We start from the raw sequence: 19,686 nt of genomic DNA on the forward strand, positions 1-19,686 counted from the left end.
ATACCTGTCATGGTGAGCACAGGTGGCAAAAGGATCGTGGTTACGCACTCCATGCATTCTCTGCTTTGGTGTCAAAGTCATCCTTAGCATTGGATCAGCTGCCATTTTATTCCAATGCAGCTTCGGAATTCTAGTTACATCCAGTTGATACTCTGGAACACTAAGTAGCTTTAAACAGGGAAAGAGGCAAATGGAAAATATTGATTTCAAAGATCAATGTTTTGAAATCATACTACCTTTTACCAATTCTGCACACATTAACCCTCAGTTTTCCATTCTCTACCCTCATTCTATTTTCTGGTGCCCTATATTCTAATTATTAACTCCATGAATTTATACAATATATTTAGTTCATAATAGCACAATCATACAGTATTTGTATCTGGCTTGCTTCACTCAACATAATGTCCTCTAGATTCACCCATGTTGTCATATGCTTCACAACTTCATTTTTTCTTATAGCTGCATAATATTCCATTGTGTAAATACACCACAATTTGTTTATCCATTAACTGGTTGATGGACACCTGGGTTGTTTCCATCTTTTGGCAATCATGAATAATAATAATCATGCCACTATGAACATCGGTATGCAGATATCTGTTTATGTCACTGCTCTCAGTTCTTGTGGGTATATACCTAGTAGTGGTATTGCCAGCAAAATCTATAGTAAACTTCCTTAGGAACTGCGAAACAGTCCATCACAGTGACTATTCTGTTCTATATTGGTTTCTTGGATATTACATCCAAAACACGAACAACAAAAGAGAAATACATAACTAGGACCTCCTCAAAATTAAACACGTTTGCACCTCAAAGGACTTTGTCCAAAAGGGTGGAAATACAGCCGACTCAATGGGAGAAAATATTTGGAAATCACACATCCAATCCAATAAGGGTTTAACATCCATGATATAGAAAGAGATGCTATGACTCAACAATGAAAAGACAAATGACCCAATTAAAAAATGGGCAAAAGGCGGCAGACTTGGCCCAGTGGTTAGGGCTTCTGTCCAACACATGGGAGGTCCGCAGTTCAAACCCCAGGCCTCCTTGACCCATGTGGAGCTGGCCCATGCGCGGTGCTGATGCACACAAGGAGTGCTGTGCCACGCAGGGGTGTCCTCTTGCAGAGGAGCCCCACGCGCAAGGAGTGCGCCCCCTAAGGAGAGCCGCCCAGCGCAAAAGAAAGTGCAGCCTGCCAGGAATGGCGCCACACACACGGAGAGCTGACACAACAAGATGATGCAACAAAAAGAAACACAGATTCCCGTGCCGCTGACAACAACAGAGGTGGACAAAGAAGACGCAGCAAATAGACACAGAGAACAGACGGCTGGGGTGGGAAGGGGAAGGGGAGAGAAATAAATAAATAAATCTTAAAAAAAAAAAAAAGAGCAAAAGACTTAAGTAGACATTTGTCCAAAGAAGAAATACAATGGCGAAAAGACACGTGAAGAAATGTTCAACAGCACTAGTAATTAAGGAAATGCAAATTAAAGCTACAATGAGATATCATTTCACACCTATTAGAAGGGCCAGGGCCATTATTAAAATGTTGGAAAACTACAAGTGCTAGAGAGGATGTGAAGAGATGGGAATGCTAATTCATTATTAGTGGGAATGTAAATGTTTAATTTTTAACATATGTACAACTAAACATTATCCATTTCAACCATTTTCAAGTGTACAATTCAGTTATATTATTAACCTTCCCAATATTGTGCTACCATCACCAATATCTATTGCCCCAACCTTTTCGTCCCCTCAAACAGAAGCTCTGTACTCATCAAGAAGTAACTACCAGGAAGTGGATTTGGCCCAATGGATAGGGCGTCCGTCTACCACATGGGCGGTCCAAGATTCAAACTCCAGGCCTCCTGACCCATGTGATGAACTGGCCCATGCACAGTGCTGATGCATGCAAGGAGTGCCATGCAGGGGTGTCCCCCGCATAGGGGAGCCCCACGCACAAGGAGTGCACCCCGTAAGGAGAGCCGCCCAGTGCAAAAGAAAGTGCAGCCTGCCAAAGAATGGCGCCGCACACACGGAGAACTGACACAACAAGATGACACAACAAAAAGAAACACAGATTCCTGGTGCCGTGGATAAGGATAGAAGTGGTCACAGAAGAACACACAGTGAATGGCCACAGAGAGCAGACAACTGGCAGGGGGTGGGGGGGGAGGAGGAGAGAGAAATAAATAAAAATAAATAAATCTTAAAAAAAAAAAAAGAGTAGGAGTTCTTAACCAGGGGTCCATGGAAAGATTTCAGGAGGTCCGTGAGTTTGAATTTAAAAATTTAAAAAAACGCTATTCTTGTTGGGACCTGTTGGTGCAGGTGTGATGTATTTATTAAATAATACACAGTATAGTATGGACTTAGTAAGGGGTCTGTGGTTTTCACCTGACTGGCAAAGGGGTCCATGGAATAAAAAAGTTTAAGAAATCCTGCTTAAGAAGTACTCTGTATTTTCTACATCATATTTCTGTAAACCTACAACTTCTTAATTTTAAAAAATTGCAAAAAAAATTTAATTTAAAACATGTAGCAGGTGTTTAAGGAGAATTGACATTTTAACAACATTGAGTTTGCCAGTCCATGGATGTGATAAATCTCTCCCTCTTTTACCTTTTATATTCAAATGTCCAGCAAATGTATAAATTAGTAGTTTTATTTATGCAAGGTTGTGGTGAATCTTAGATAATTCAATTCCATGTACCTCCTTTGTGCCTTTGCTTTGATTATTGTAATAAGTTCTATTTGACTAGATTTTGTTTTGTTTTGACTTTACCAAAATGTACATAGCAGCTTTGTTCATAAGATTCCCAAACAACCTAAATGTCCATCAGCAATAAGGGACAGGCAGTATATTTATACAATGGAATACCACTCTGCAACAAAAACTAATGAACTCACGGTGCACATAACAACCTGGGTGAATGTAAAAAAACATTATGTTAAAGCAAAAGAAACCAGACAATATAAAGTAATATCGTCTGGACCCAATATATGAACTCCAATTAGCAGGTAAAACTTATCTATGAGGTTAGAACTCTGAACGGTTGTTTTCCTTTGGGCAGGAGTGATTAACTGAGAAAGGTCATGAGGCAGCTCTCTGGGAGGTGGTGGAAATATCTTCATGGTGGCTACATGAGTGTATACATTTCAAAGCTCCTCAAACAAATCAGATCCTGATTAAGTTCTGTATATTTTACATTAATAAAGAGGAAAAAAAAATTCTGGGAAAAGCCCAAATAAAAAACTACTGAATTTGGCTCCTCCAATTTATGATTTGTCCTGGAGCCAAATAAATTTTGAATAAACAGTTTCCTCCCTTAGTTTCCCAGAGACCATTTTAGGGAATGATCCGTATCTTAGTTTCCCAGCTGTTAAGACAAATACCATTTAAAGCATTGACTTTCACAACAGGAATTTATTGTCTCATGGTTCTGAAGCTAGGAGAAGTCCAAAACCGAGGTGTCAGCAAGGCAATGCTTTCTAACCAAAGACCATGGGGCTCTGGCTGGCTGGTCGTCCTTGGGGTTCCTTGGCTTTCCCACACATGGCGATGTCCTCTCCTTTCTCTTCTGGGTTCCCACAGACTTCCAGCTTCTAGCTTTCCCAGTGGCTTTCTCTCTCTGTGGCCTTCTCTATATGGCTTCCAGCAATAGGATGAAGACCCCTCCTAATTCAGTTGACCACACCTTAACTAAAACTAACATCTTCAAAAGGTCCCATTGACAATGGGCTCATATCCAAGGGAATGGACTAAGACCATGTTTTTTTCTGGTGTACAGAATTCAGTTCACCACATCCAGCTTTGCTGTGCAGGTGAGGAACATGAAGATTCTCTTCCATCCAATCCTTGGGCCTTCAGTTACAATCCAGACTAGAACTCAGATTGGAGTCGGAGGGATCTTTGCCAGGGAGTTTCCCTGGGATATGTGGGGAAAGACACAGAGAACTTGCTAGAGATCTGGAAATCCTAGCAGGAAAGGCCAGGGAGGGCTTGCTGATGAGTTAAGATGCTTCAAAGGGGCAAAGGAGTAGCTGGTCTGTCCAGAGGAGTGAAGCTCATGGCATTTCCAGCAGCTCGTTTGAGGCCCCAGATTGATTGTGGGCACCAAAACATTCTAAAGAAGTCCAGGATGGGAAACTGATGTAGCTCAATTGATACAGCGTCCACCTACCAAATAGGAGGGCCAGGGTTCAAACCCAGGGCCTCCTGGCCCGTGTGAGGAGTTGGTCCACATGCAGTGCTGATGCATGCAAGGAGTGCCTGCCATGCAGGGGTGTCCCCTGTGTAGGGGAGCCCCACGCGCAAGGAGTGCACTCCTGCAAGGAGAGCCGCCCTCCGCAAAAAAAATGCAGCCCACCCAAGAGTGGCGCCACACACACACACAGCTGACACAGCAAGATGACGCAACAAAAAGAGACACAGATTACCAGTGCTGCCGAGAATGCAAGCATCCACAGGAAAACATACAGTGAATGGATACAAAGCAGACAACAGGGGTGGGGGGAAGAAGGGGAGAGAAATAAATAAAAATAAATCTCTAAAATAATAAATAAATAAAATAAAGAAGTCCCAACACATTTTTGCAAAGAAGGCTAATCACCATAGCACTTTCCAAGAGTGAAAACAAAAAGACATCAACACATATTCTTAAAAGTTGAGTTTTAGAATATATGTATTTGTATAAAATATTTACCTATAAAAGCTTTAAGGCCTCCTTCCTCTCTGAAATTCTATGGTCCTGATTTGTGATCCTGTTCCATAAATTTATCAAATAATAAATAAGTTCTAGATTGTCTCTATTTAATGGGGAGAAGGGAGAGGAACTGGAAAAAGAGGAAAGGGAGGGAGAGAAGGAGGGAGAAAAAGATGGGGCAATGGAAAAAAACATGCCCATTTGAGCAGCAGATATGAGAAGGAGAGTATCAGGAGAGTGGGGCCGCTTCACAGATCCTCACCTCCAACTCTTGGCCTCTTAGAAAACTGCATTCAGATGCTTTTGAAGCTGTGTTGCATGCCCTGTAAGCAGATCTAAATGTCGGCAGTAGTGCCCAGGAAAAGCTGTCCTGCTGTAACAGAAGTAGAGGGGCATCTCATAATAAATTTTCTTACTAATGGGGGGAGAGTGATGGGAGGATGGCACGAGAGAGGGCAGGTGTTTTAGTCTGCTAGGCTGCCAAAGGCAATACACCAGAAATGGATGGACTTTTACAATGGGGAGTTATTGTCTTTCAAGCTTATAATTCCGAGGCTGAGAAATATATCCAAATCAAGGCATCACGAGACGATGCTTTCTCCCCCAAGATCCTGCACTCCTCTTTCACATGGCAAGGCATGTGGTGGTGCCTGCTGGTCTCTCCCTTCTCGTCCAGGTTTTGTTGCTTCAGCTTCTTGCTTCCCTGGCTTTCTCTCCATATTCATCTCATTTATAAAGGGCTCTAGTGAGAGGATAAAAACCCTGCCTGGGCCTTGCCCTAACTGAAGTAACCTATTCATTTGTCTGGGTTTGTTTTGGTTTTGGGGTTTTTTTTTGCATTTTTTTCCTTTTTTGTTTAAAATTTTTTAAAAACTATTTATTTAGAAGTAACCTATTCAAAATTTCTACCCACAATAGGTTCACACCCACAGGAATGGACTAGCTCCAAGAACATGATTTTCTGGGTTTCATACAGCCTCAAACCATCTCAGCAAGATCCGGATGGATGCAAGTGGTAAGTGTTCAGAGTACAATTGCACATGGAAATTGGCATGAAAGACCAAGCACTCTCAAGCACCTTAGGATAATAGCTTCTTTATCTGAAATAGTTAAGTGCAGTTCATATGATGAATCCCATGTGAAGATACGACCCAAAGGGGCCCTGCCGGACTATTGGACAACAACCACCAAACTGTACTCCTTCCAGTTGCCATTGACAACCCTCCAAAGCATCGTCAGCTCTGTTCAATACTGGTCTGTGGATGGGTTGGAGAAAGCGCCATGTTCCAAGCTTACAGGGAAAGAAAGAAAGAGCTAACTGAATGGTGTTTTAAAAGAAAGATCGTTCCAAACTTTAAAATATCCTCCATGTCCATCAGTGCTTGCACTCACTGACCTTCCCGCAGTAGGGAAAAGTGCCCACATCTGTGTCCAGGAGTGGCAAAGCACCCAGTGCCTTTCTTTTGCAGGTAGCCTAGCAGAGTGGGAAGAAAATCATCAGCAGGGTGGGGCCCTTTGTGACAAAGCCAGTACTTTGCCCATGCATCCTAAATACTTGAATACTCATCACTATAGTTGTTTGGATGGGATCCAGAGAGCTATGAATGATGCATCCAAGTCAAACCTCTTCTCTGCTTCTAAAATGTAGCCTCCTTCGAAGGAACTGATGACCTAAATTACCTTTAGAAACAATCCCCATCACAGTTCCCTAAACACAGTGTCTGGCTCTCACATTTCATATGGCCTGGAAGATGTTGACTACTCAGAACTCTCCTAAGATTCTGCCCTGACTCCAAACTGGAAAACCTGGAGCCTGTATTGTAATTCTCACCACACCCATCTCAATGCTGGGAAATCCAGATAAACAGGATTCACTGTATTCCCAGCCCAGGGCTTAAAATCAGCTCTCCACTAACTAGTTATGGCATCTGGGTTAAGTGACTTTACCAAGTCCTCTGTGACTTCTCTGGGCATATCATATCTGTGCTATCCCTTATCTCACGGAATTGTGAGGATGAAATGATGCAGCACAATTTTAAAGCACCGTGCCAAATCTCTCGGCAGTTATTGGGCGATGAATGCTGATTTCTCTACTACCGCTAGAGGGCAGAAATGGCCTAGGATTTAAAAATGAGTGTGCAATCGACCCTAGGACTCAATTCAATTTTCCCAGCATTTTGCAGTGTGGATACTGGTGGTAGGGCTGCATATGGTTTTCTTGGCTCTGGACATTTTTTTCTTCGTGTGCCTTTTCCGTCATTAAAAAATATATTAAAATTATATTTTTGACTGTGTTGGTATAAAGATGAACAGAATTCAGGCTTTATTAATTCTGATTATTGTTACATTCTTTTTTTTTTCATTTAAAAAAATTAAATTAAAATATCGTTGTTGGTCACTGACAGTATCACATCTGCTGTACCTACTGGGTTAATGGGCCGTGGACGAGCACGACATTGCTCTTGACGCAGTGAGAGAAGCTTGCCTCTTATAAGCAGTGTGACCTTGAGCAGCTGCGTATTGTCTCAGAGCCTGTTTCTTCATCTGTTAAAAGAGGGGAACATTGGTAATTAACTGCTTAAGGGGTATGGGGTTTTATTCTGGGGTGGTGAAAATGCTCTGAAACTAGATAGAAGTGGTGGTTGCACAACATTGTGAATGTGCAAATGCCTCTGCATTGTTCACTTAAAAATGAACGCGTTACTTTTTATATTACTTGAATTTCAACCTCAGTTGAAAAGATGGGGGAATGTAGCTCATGAGTTCGATTTGGGATTCAAACAGGATATGGAGAAGGTGACTGGGAGGAGAGTTTGGTGTTGGAGACAAAACCATCTTAAGTGCCCTAGAAAGGCACAAAAAGGGGACTAGCCTTCAGCAAGTGTTTGTGGAGCACTGACTTCATATTAGGTGCTTTGGTTAGATCCACGGACTCCCAGATAAGTTTTGGAGTCTTCTAAGAACTCACAACCTCCCATAAACTACAACTTCTAGTACTGAGTGTTAAGTTCCTCAAGAGCTGAATGTGTACAGAGATTTGGAGCTACTAGGGCCCAACTGTTTAGAAGGAGATGGCCATCACACTTCTGTGGGACCTCAGAAGTTTCAGATGCTGGGGCCAGATCGAGGTTCTCTCTAGTCTACAGAATCTGGATCTTTCCTTATTGGACTAGAACCACAAAGGTTGCAATGTGGACTTTAGGGTGGTGCACGATATTTAGTAAAGAGCAATGGAACAAGATGAGAGATTCAGGGAAGATCCCATTTCAAAAGAGTTGCCTCCTAATGGCGTGAGGTTTATGGCTCTATCTAGGTAGGCGCGTTCTAGCTCGCAGGTGTTGGAAAACCTACTGGTCTACCTGCCATCAATGCCGCTGTATTCTGAAGGCAACTCCGACACCCTATCCCTTATTCTGTTTTGTTTTTTTTCATAAGCCTCATCACTACTGGACATTACATCACATAAATCATCTGTTTATTATTTTATATCTCCCATTAGAAGGTAAACTCCATAACAGCAAACTGCTAAATGCCCAGCCATTATTGAATGAATGCCCAGGCCTTCTAAGTTTCAATGTACATTATACTAAAGGGATGGGACTCCAGCCAACACATCCATTAACTCGAAATACAGCTCTCTATTTAGGCCTGAATGTTCTGGCCTACTTGGATATTTGCCGTCTCAGCATATATAACTCAAAATCAGTAGCCGTTTTTGGCTTAAAGTAGAGGTTATTTAGATTGAAATGATATCAACTCTTAATTGTGAGTGAGAGCCAAAACCCAGCTTTAAACACGTTTGAATAACACAAAGCTAGCTCTCTAGTTCTATGAACTAATTTCTGGTTTTTGACCTGACACTTGATGCGTCTTTAAAATAGCGACTTGCCTGACTTTCACATGCTTTCCCAGGAACCTGGACTCTTCCTTCCTAGAATTCATCACAGTTTATCATTCTCTATCTCTTTATTAAGTCTGTCTTAAGTCTGTCTCTCACCCCATAGTAAGCGGCTAGAAAGGCAGAATCCATACCTCCATTTGCTCACTAATAAATCCCTCGAGTCTACCACAGTGCAAGAACATGGTAGGTCCTAAACAAGTATTTGTTGAATGAATGATTTAAAGCAGTTTAGATGTCACCAGGATGTGCCAAATCCCATAACCCTAAACTGGAGCCCAAGTGCTGGGAAGGCAACGTGGCTGCTTTGCTCTAAAGCACCACATTTTTGGGGTATAAGCCAATAGAACATGGCGAATTTGTCCCATTTTCCCTCTGCCCTTTTCTTCCAAGCAGTGCTTTCTCAACGTCCTTACACCCAGCTTCATTTGAGAGGGCCCCTGAAAGATGGGAAAGAGCCGAGAAGCTGACACTGCTTCTCTGCATGGGCTGGGAACTCTGGGGTTGAGAGGGCGTTTCTGAACCTCTCCAAGAAGCAGACTACGGTCTAACCCGTATGGACTCCCACAGGATAATGTTTCAATCCAGATCCACATAAGGCAAGGCCTTGGCCCCAGCCACTCTTTACGGAGATCTTACCACCCACCCCACCCTCCCATGTTCTTCAAAGACACTCACCCACTTACCCTCACTCTCGAGCATGCCCTGCCACCTTCATCCTTTCTGCATGGTAGAAAGAACATGAGCTTTGGAACCAGAGGGAACCCGGTTTGAATCTGGATGGACCCTAGAAGATTATGTTCTTAAAGTTAATCCATTCCTGTGGGTGTGAACCTATTGCGGAGAGATCTTTTGATTAGCTTACTTCAATAAGGCGTGATCCAGGGTAGATATTAATGTCCTTTATAAATGGGATGAATTCAGAGGAAAAGAGAAAGCCATTGAAGCCAGAAGCTGAAAGCAATGAAACACAGAAGAGAAGAGAGAGACCAGCAGGTACCACCATGTGCCTTGCCATAGGACAAGCATTTGGAGAGGAAAGCATTGCCTGATGAAGCCTTGATTTGGACGTTTCCACAGCCTCAGAACCATGAGCTTGCAACCTATTAAATCAACATTGTAAAAGCCACTTCATTTCTAGCCTAGCAGACTAAGACAAACACCAAGACCTTGGTTTAATGCCAGCTCGGTGGCTTCCTAGCCGCGAATTGTGCAGGAAGTGCTTAACAAGTGAGAGCTGCTATCTTTGTTGTCATCATTACAGGGCCTGTCTCTCAACCTCACCTGTGACCCGCCTTCTTCCTCTGCTTCCCCTTGCCAGACCTGACTCCTTGGGTCAGAGCATTTGCCTCTTCATTTATCCATTTATTTATTCATTTATTTAATAAGTATGCATTTATGGGTATAGTAAGTATGCATTTATGGGTATAATAAATGTATACTTATTAAATAGTATAAATATTAGAATGCTCTTCTTTTACAAAGTGCTACGACTATGGTGATACATAGGAAAATTACAACAAATGTAATATATGGACAATGGTTAATAGTAATATTGTAATATTTTGCAGTAATGGCAAGAAGATATTATTTCAGTCCGAAGTGACAACAACGGGGGGTTGTGATGGTTAGGCTACAGTGTCAACTCGGCCAGGTAATTGTGCTCAGTTGCTTGGTCAGGCAAGCACTGGGCTAATTGGAACACAATGGCATCTATGGACTTTAGTCACAAGTGACTTTACTACATAGATCGCTGATTACAATTACATTAATCAGGGAGATTACCATCAGCAATGAGTGATGCTTTATCTACTCAGTTGAAAGCTTTAAAAGGGGAAGTGATTCCAGCATTCAGAGAGAATTTCCCAGCTCATCTTTGGACAGCCAACATCTCCCAGAAACTCATCAAGGACCTTCATTGGACTCTCATCGGAGGCCCTGGTTGCAGCCTGCCTGTGGAACCTGGACTTATGCATCCCCACGGTCACGTGAGAGACCAATATATATTGACCAATATCTCTTGTTGATTCTTTCCCCTAGAGAACCCTGACTAATACAGGGTGTGTGTGTTGGGGGGTATAAGAAGGTATGGGATGTTCTTTTTGAGTAATGAAGATGTTCCAAAATTGACTGAGGTGTTGAATAGATTGTACAAAGCATTGGACTGTATAACATAGAAAATCCAGAGGTGAAAAATGGACTATGGTTAACAGAATGTGACAACATTCTCTCATGAATGATAACAAATATATAATACTACTATAGGGTATTAATAATCGGGTGGGTTGGGGGAAAAATATACCAAATGTAAGATATGGGCTATAGGTAGTAACAATGTTTTGATGATGCTCTTTCAGTTTGTAACAAATGTTTCACAACAATGCAAGGTGTTGGTGGTGGGGTGATGTATGAGAGCCCTGCATGATGATATGCACGTTTGTTTTATAAATTCACAAATGTTACCATACACTTATTGTTTATGTATGTTTATGTATGGAAGACAAACTTCAATAAAAGTTTAAAATAGGGAAGTGGACTTGGGCCAGTGGTTAGGGCGTCCATCTGCCACATGGGAGGTCCACGGTTCAAACCCCGGGCCTCCTTGACCCGTGTGGAGCTGGTCCACGCGCAGTGCTGATGTGTGCAAGGAGTGCCATGCCATGCAGGGGTGTCCCCGTATAGGGGAGCCCCACGCGCAAGGAGTGCGCCCCATAAGGAGAGCCGCCCAGCGCAAAAGCAGGTGCAGCCTGCCCAGGAATGGTGCTGCATACACAGAGAGCTGACACAACAGAAAAGAAACACAGATTCCCATGCTGCTGACAACAACAGAATCAGACAAAGAAGAAGATGCAGCAAATAGACATAGAGAACAGACAACCAGGGTGCGGGGGGAAGGGGAGAGAAATAAATAAATAGATCTTAAAAAAAAAAGTTTAAAATGTAAAAAAAGAATTACATCTTATTATATCTTAAAGCTGTAATAAAAAAAAACACCTAGTTCCAAAAAATGTACATACAGATTGCACATAATTAACTTTAAATATGGTTTATGGTTAACGTTGTTAGGTATTGGAGAGGACAATTAAAGTTACTGCTGCTGGCTTAGTATGGATTAGGGGAAATGATTGTTACAGAAGGCTCCTAGAGGAGGTGATGGGTGCAATGAGACAAGGGGAAGACAGAATAATGGCCCCCCAAGGATGCCCATATCTAGGGGAGTGGATATAATTCAGTGGTTGAAGTGCCTGCTTTGTATGTACAAGGTCCTGGTTCAATTCTTGGTAACTCCTTTTAAAAAAAAAACCCTCAGGACCCAAGATTATGTCATATTACACAGGAAGGGGGCATTAAAGTTGTTAAAGATCTGAGTTTAAAACAAGGAAAAAGTAAAATAAAATAGGGAGATGGTCCTGCATGATCTGGATGAGCCTGGTGTAATCACAAAGTTCCTTTAAACGTGGAAGAGGGAGGCAGCTTGAGGTTTAGTTGGCCATTGCTGACTTTAAAGATGAAAGTGGAGGGAAGTGGATGTGGCTCAAGTGATTGGGCTTCCATCTACCATATGGGAGGATCCAGGTTCGATCCCTGGGGCCGCCTGGTAAAGGCATGCCCGTGCAATGAGCCAGGGCCTATGCAGCGAGCCAGTGCCCATGCGGCAAGCCACGCAGCAAGATGATGACTCAACAAAAGAGAGAGGAAGGGGAGAGTCAAGGCGAGACACAACAGAAACCAGGAACTGAGGTGGCACAAGTGACAGGGAGCCTCTCTCCACGCCAGAGGTCCCCAGGATCGAATCCCAGTGAATCCTAGAGGAGAAAAAGAGAAGAGAAGACAAAAAGAGAAATAGACACAGAAGATCACACAGGAAATGGACACAGACAGCAAAAACAGCAGGGCGGGGGGTAGATTAAAAAAAAAAAAAGATGGGGAAACGGACTTTGGCCCAGTGGTTAGGGCGTCCGTCTATCATATGGGAGGTCCGCGGTTCAAACCCCGGACCTCCTTGACCCGTGTGGAGCTGGCCATGCGCAGTGCTGATGCGCGCAAGGAGTGCCGTGCCACGCAAGGGTGTCCCCCGCGTGGGGGAGCCCCACGTGCAAGGAGTGCGCCAGTGAGGAAAGCCGCCCAGCGTGAAAAGAAAGAGCAGCCTGCCCAGGAATGGCACCGCCCACACTTCCTGTGCCGCTGACGACAACAGAAGTGGACAAAGAAACAAGACGCAGCAAATAGACACCAAGAACAGACAACCAGGGGAGGGGGGGAATTAAATAAATAAATCTTTAAAAAAAAAAAAAAAAAGATGAAAGTGGACCACGAACCAAGGAATGCAGCAGCCTCTAGAAGCCAGAGTTTCCAGGAAGGAATTCTGCCCTAGAGTTTCCAGGAAGGAATGCAGCCCCATCAGCTTCTTGGTTTTATTTTAGCCAAGTGGGATCCATTTTGGACTTCTGACTTCCAAAACTGTAAGGCAATAAATTTGTAATGTTTCCAGCCACCAAGGTTGTAGTAATTTGTTACTGCAACTATTGGAAGCTGATATAGACCTAAAGGAAGAATGGAGAAGTAGGGGAAATGGGAAAGAAAGAGCCAGCCCAAACACCATTGGTAATATTTGAGGAACTGAAACATGCCCCGGGAGGGCAGAAGAGAGTAGCCCAGAATAGGTTGGAGAGAGGACAACAGGCCAGATCAGGCAGGGACTTAGGGCTGTATTTTAAATGTAACTGGAAGTCACTGAAGAATTTGGAGCAGGGGATCACAATGATCAGGTGTGTGAATTAACACTTCACTCTGGAACTTCTATTTCGAGGCGATAGAGTAGATGTATATTTTCCTATTCTTCACATTAAATACAATAAAAACTCTGGAACTATATATATATATATGTATGCATGTGCTTGTGTGTTAAATACAGAGACTCTGAAAGGTGGACCAAAGCAGGCCATCTAAGGAACTAAGGAATTCAGGGCACAAATAATGACATGGTGATGAGTTGCCTGGGTTTTCTTTTTGCCTTCTATATCCCAGATTTAGAGCTGAGAAAGTTGGCACCAGGGAAATACCAATGGACACAGGCAAAAAAAAGAAAAAAAGTCCTCCAAAACGCCTGCTTTATACTAGCCAGAGGACCAGGAAAGGGACAACATAGAAAATCACTAAACTTTTAGACAGAAATCCCTCTACTCTAGCCAAACACCAAAGGAAAAAAACTGTGGCCCCACACCCACATGCCAGCAAAGGCTGGAAGTGGAGCTTTGACTTCCACCCTCGCCAGCCTGTAATGACGTTCCCCATTCCCCACCCTGGGGTGGTGGTGAGAATGGCACGTAGGGAGCTGGTAACAGGAGGCCACACAGGAGACTGACTTCCACATCCAATTGCAGGGTCAAGGTGACCCTCCCCTTCCTGGATGGGGGTGGTGCCAGAAGAAGCCTAGTAGAGATTCTGGACTTCCACTGCCCAGCAGTGACAAGGCCACCCCACCCGGAGGTGTCAGAGGAAGCCACGTGGGAAGCAGTAATGAGGCACTCCTACCCCATCCCCCCCCATCCAGGGAAATACCAACTGGGACTTAGTGGAGAGCCAAAACTCCCACCCTTACTAAATAATAATGAAGAGTACAGGGAAGTGGATGTGGCTCAAGTATAGGACTTCTGCCTACCATATGGGAGGACCCAGGTTCGATTCCTGGGGCCCCCTGGTGAAAAACAAGAAGAGAAAGCATGCCTGTGCAGCGAGCCAGTGCCCATGTGGCAAGCCGAGTACCCACGTGGTGACCAGTGCCCATACAAGTGAGTCACACAGCAAGGTAGTGACACAACAAAAGAGAGACAAAGGGGCGAGTCAAGGGGAAGCATAGTAGAAACCAGGAACTGAGGTGGCGCAGCTGACAGGGAACGTCTCTCCACATCAGAGGTCCCCAGGATCAAATTCCAGTGAATCCTAGAGGAGAAAAGTAAAAAAGAGAAGACGAAAAGAAATAGATACAAAAGACCACACAGTGAATGGACACAGACAGCAAAAACAGCAGGGTGGGAGAGGGGAAGGGGGACAAATAAATAAATAAATCTTTAAAAAAAAAAAAAAAGAGTACATCCTCCTCAGGTATTAAAGAGGTTGGAGAATGGGGGACCTGGACTTCTACCCCTGGCAGTAACAAGATCAGGAGTGCTGCAACAAAGCCAGCTAAACAAAAAGTTTAAATAAGAGCCAGCCATCTCATAAAATAGGCAAAGTGCCCAGGTTTCCATTAAAAATCACTTATCATACCAAGAACCAGAAAGATCTCAATGTGAATGAAGGACAATCACCAGAAGCCAATACCAAGGTAATAGAGATGTAAGAATTTTCTGAAGAAGATTTTAAAGCTGTCAAATAAAAATGTTTCAATAAAACAATTACAAACAGTATTACAACAAATGAAAAGCAAAAGACTCGGTAATGAAATAGAAAGTTTCAGCAAAGAAATAGAAGATACAAAGAACTAAATGGAAATTTTAGAACTAAAAATACAATAACCCAAATTTAAAACTCAGTGGATAGGCGCAACAGCAGAGTGGAAGGAGGGGGTGGGGAGGAAAGAATCAGAGAACTTGAAGATAGAACAATAGACATTACCCTATCTACACAACAGGGAGAAAATAGATTGGGGGGGGGGAAAGAGCAGGTCTCAGGGGTTCTGTGGGAGTCTATGAGGCCATAATAAGGCCTTAGACTCCCACAAGGACTTCTGAAAATCCTCAACTCCTTATAAGTAATGCAAAACCTGGCAAACATTGTCTGAATCAACTTTTGCAGAACTCTGGAAATCAGTAATTTGGTTGTTGTCATCAATTTCTTGCAACAATCTGGGAAGCATTTACTCAAGGAAAACAGCTGAATCCTGGTAAAAAGCAGTGAGTTTTACGGGGTTTTAAATTGCGGGAGTCCCATCCCCTTCTCGGCCGTTCTGCGATACCTTTGCAAACTAATAACCTGCATTTGCAATGAAAACCAGCATACTGGCAGTCGCCAGAGGGAGCAGAGTTCTTTCAGGGCATCATTCCCAGAGAATGTGTCATTTGATCTGTCTGGTAGGTCCCTGGAAGATCCCATTTTGCAAGACCTGACTTGGAGCTTGTCCAATGTGAAAAGCCTTTTTGCCAAAGGCCATTTGTTGAAAAAAATGTAGGCAATTGCTTAACTTTGCACCTGCTCAGCTGGTAGATAACAGTTGGAGCAAACAATAAACTAAAAAGCTTAAAAGGAAAAGCAGGGGAATGTGATCTTCAAAAAGGTCTAGCAAATATGGAAATATAAAAGATCGTAAGGCTGGCACACATAGGTCTGTGTGTAAGCCCAGGGCTGTGCACACACTCCAGAAAGACCTAAGAAGGCCCCAGGTTCTCACTTCTACCTGCCCTTGAGGTTCTGCTCAAGCACGAAGTAGAGACTAAGCCAGTGTTGTAGCTCCTGGCTGAGTGCGGCAGGCACACAGAGACCTTCAGCAAAGATTGACTTGCTGATTTCAGACAGTTAAGGAAATCTCTATCCACCACTAAGTTGACTGAGCAAAGACTTCAGTGGCCACACACAACAAAGGACACAGACTTTACTGAAAAAGAAAAGTCACTAAACAAATGAACAACCACTACAACAAACCCCAGGGAGGGGGTACACTCTGATTTCCAATTTGCCACATTATTCAAAACATGCAGTTGAAAAAAAAAATTATGACATGTAAAGAAACAAAAATGTGTGACCATAGGTCTCCAAATTAGAGGACGGTGTTAGCAACTGGGCGTAGGTTCACACCCTGTAATGGCAAAATCATACTTTGAGTTTCACTCTAACATTTATATAATACTCAAAATGTAGTCGAACAAGATATTTTATATTTCAATTGTATGAAAAGTTTTATTTTTCTTGTAATTGGCCATTTGTTTCATTTTCCCCTTCTGTATCTAAAAGACTCAGGGTGTGATTTTCAAAACATAAAATCTAAGACCAAGGTGTATGGTAATACTTTTTAAAAAATTATTATTTATTTATTTTCCCCCCTCCTTGCTGCTTGCACTCGCTGTCTGCTCTCTGTGTCCATTTGCTGCATGCTCTTCTGTGTCTGCTTGTTTTCTCTTCTCATCTTCTCTTTAGGAAGTCCTGGCAACCGATCCCAGGACCTTCCAGCATGGGAGAGATGCACTCAATCACTAGCGCCACCTCAGCTCCCTGGTTTGTTGTGTTTCTCATTGTCTCTCTTCTGTGTCTCTATTTTTGCGTCATCTTGTTGCGTCAGCTCTCTGTGTGGGCCAGCTCTCCACGTAAGCCATCTCTCTGCACAGGCCAGCGTGCCTTCACCAGGAGGCACTGGGAATCGAACTCTGGACCTCCCATATGGTAGATGGGAGTCCAGTTGCTTGAGCCACATCTGCTTCCCTCTGGTAATACTTAAATGCAGTAACTAATGCTGATTGGTTTGATGATTTAAAAAACAGGAGTTCTAGTTTTTCAGAAATAGTGTTTTCTATGTGGATTAATAGCTTCAAAAATAAAGAGGAGAATGAAAAATTTTGGTCATGGATGGTGGTGAAGATAGCACAATATTATGAATGCAATTTAACAGAACTGAAAGTATTAATTGCATTTATAATACACATGAAAGTAGTAAAAATGAGAAATTTGTGTTATATATGTGCTACCAAAATAAACATTTTAAAAAAAGAAAAGTTTGAGTAATATACAGGGGGAAAAAAGCAATCAATAAAAACTGTCCCTGAGCAAGACTAGAAATTGGACTTACTATGCAGACTCCATCTAAATCAGCAATTTTAAATATGTTTAAAGAACTAAAGGAAATTATGAGAATGATGTCTCACCAAATAGAGAATATCAAAAAAGACATCAAAATTATATTAAAAAAGAACCAAGTGGAAATTCTAGAGTTGAAAAGTATAATAACTGAAATGAAAATTTCACTAGGAAAGCTCAACAGCAGTTTTGAATAGGTAGAAGAAAAAAATCAGTGACTTTGAAGACAGGTCAATTGAGACTATCCAGTCTGAGGAATAGAAAGAAAAGGAATGGAGGGAGAAGGAAGGAGGGAGACAGGGAGGAGGGAGGGAGGGAGGAAGGAAGGAAGGAAGGAAAAAACAGAGCCTCAGAGACCTGTGGGACACCATCAAGCATAAAGGGAGTCCTAGAAGAAGAGAAAAGAGAAAAAGGGGCAGAAGAAATAGTTGAAGAAATAACAGCCAAAAACTTTCCAAAACTGATTTAAAAACATCAAACTACACATCCAAGAAGCTCAAGGACTTCCAAGTAGGATAAACTTGAGATTAATACTGGGAGCAGGCGTAGCTCAAGTGGTTGAGCACCTGCTTCCCATGTACGAGGTCCTGGGCTTGATCCCTGTGTACATCCTAAAAACAAAGCAAACAAACAAATGAAAATACCAACTGTGACTAGGGAGTGGCTACACCTCAGTGGCTGAGCGCCTGCTTCCCATGTTTGAGGTCCTGGGTTCAATCCCCAGCACCGCCTTAAAAAAAAAGAGAGAGAGAGATTAATACCTAGACACATCATAATCAGTGTTGAAAGGAGATTAGAGTAAGTAGTAGGAAATATGACAACAGACACAAGAGGTTGCAGTGATGTGAGGAAGGGATCACAAGCCAAGGAATGAAAGAGGCCACTACCACCTGAGAAAGGCTTAGTTTTCTTGGCTGCTCAAGCAAAAATGGGGGCTTAAAATTGGGAATTTAATGGTTTGTTTTCAAGGTTAGGAAAAAGTCCAAGTCAAGGCATCATCAAGGCGATGCTTTCTTTCCGAAGACTGTGGGGTTCTGGGCCTAGCTACCAGTGATTCCTGGTTCTGGGCTCCTCTGTCACATGGCAATGCATGTGGTGGCCTCTCCTGGCCTCTCCTATTTTTCCTGGATTCCTTTGCTATTCAGCTTCTGGCTGCTCCCGCATTGGCTTTCTTCCTTATGTCTGAATTTCATTCTGCTTATAAAGGACTCCAGTAATGGGATTAAGACCAATCCTGACTGAGATGGGCCACGCCTTAACTGAAGTAACTTCATCAAAAAGTCCTTTTTACAATGAATTCACACCCATAGGAATGGATTAAGTTTAAAAACATGTTTTTCTGGGTACATACAGCTCCAAACCACCAAGGAAACAGATTCTCCCCTCAGAACCTCCAAAAGGAACCAGCCCTGACATCACCTAGACTTTAGCCCAGTGAAGCTGATCTTGGCCTTCTGACCTTCAGAGTTGTAAGAGAAAAAATTTGTGTTGTTTCACATTATAAACATGTGACAATTTTTATAGCGGCAATCAATATAAGACTAATACAGATTTTGGTACCTAGAAGTGGATTGCTACTATAACAAACTATGGAAGCAGCTTTGGGATTGGGGAATGGGTAGAGGTTGGGAGAATTTGAGGGAGCATGGTAGAAAAAACCTAAATTACCTTGAACAGATCTCTAGTAGAAATAAGGATGTCAACACTTCTGTTAGTGAGGACTCTGAAGGAAGTGAAGAACATGGTGGAGAAACCTATGTTGTCGTGGAGAATACCTAAATTATCATAAATGGATTGTTGGTAGAAATCTGAATGTTAAAATCATTGGGGGCTCAGAAGGAAATGAGCAGCATGTCACTGGAAACTGGAGGGAACGGGATACTTACTGTACAGTGGCGGAAAACACTGGCTGAATTTTGTTCTACTGTTCCACGGAGAGCAGAACTTGTAAGTGATGAACTTGGATATTCAGCTGAGATTTCCAAGCAGAATGTTGACCGTGTGGCCTTTCGTTTTGAAGATAAAGAGAGATTATGAGTTATCGAAGTTCACAGAGAAGTCCCACCCCAATCTGACTCCCAGGCTGTTCCAGTTCACCAAGATTGTCCAAAGTTTGCCGGGCTGATTTTTTAAGACTCCTATGCTTTCCAATGAATACTGGAACAATGTGCATATTGAAGAGTAACAACAGAATTCTGTTGCTGGTATCTGAATCCAGAGCTAGGGGTGTGGGGGTGGAGAATGTCAAAGGCATTTAAATCACATGTAGCAAACACAAGTTTT

The 19,686-nt window shown here is 42.7% G+C and overlaps 1 long non-coding RNA gene across 1 annotated transcript in view; it reads left to right on the forward strand.

The window, feature by feature from the left end:
* LOC131274606 (uncharacterized) overlaps nucleotides 1–19,686 on the forward strand; it is a 63,562-nt gene that overhangs the window by 8,407 nt on the left and 35,469 nt on the right. The window contains exon 2 of the long non-coding RNA XR_009181888.2: nucleotides 5,637–5,733. This is a non-coding gene — a long non-coding RNA (uncharacterized lncRNA). The remainder of the gene's footprint in view (nucleotides 1–5,636; nucleotides 5,734–19,686) is intronic.

This window comes from Dasypus novemcinctus, chromosome 19 (assembly GCF_030445035.2).
Source record: "Dasypus novemcinctus isolate mDasNov1 chromosome 19, mDasNov1.1.hap2, whole genome shotgun sequence".
Taxonomy (NCBI): domain Eukaryota; kingdom Metazoa; phylum Chordata; class Mammalia; order Cingulata; family Dasypodidae; genus Dasypus; species Dasypus novemcinctus.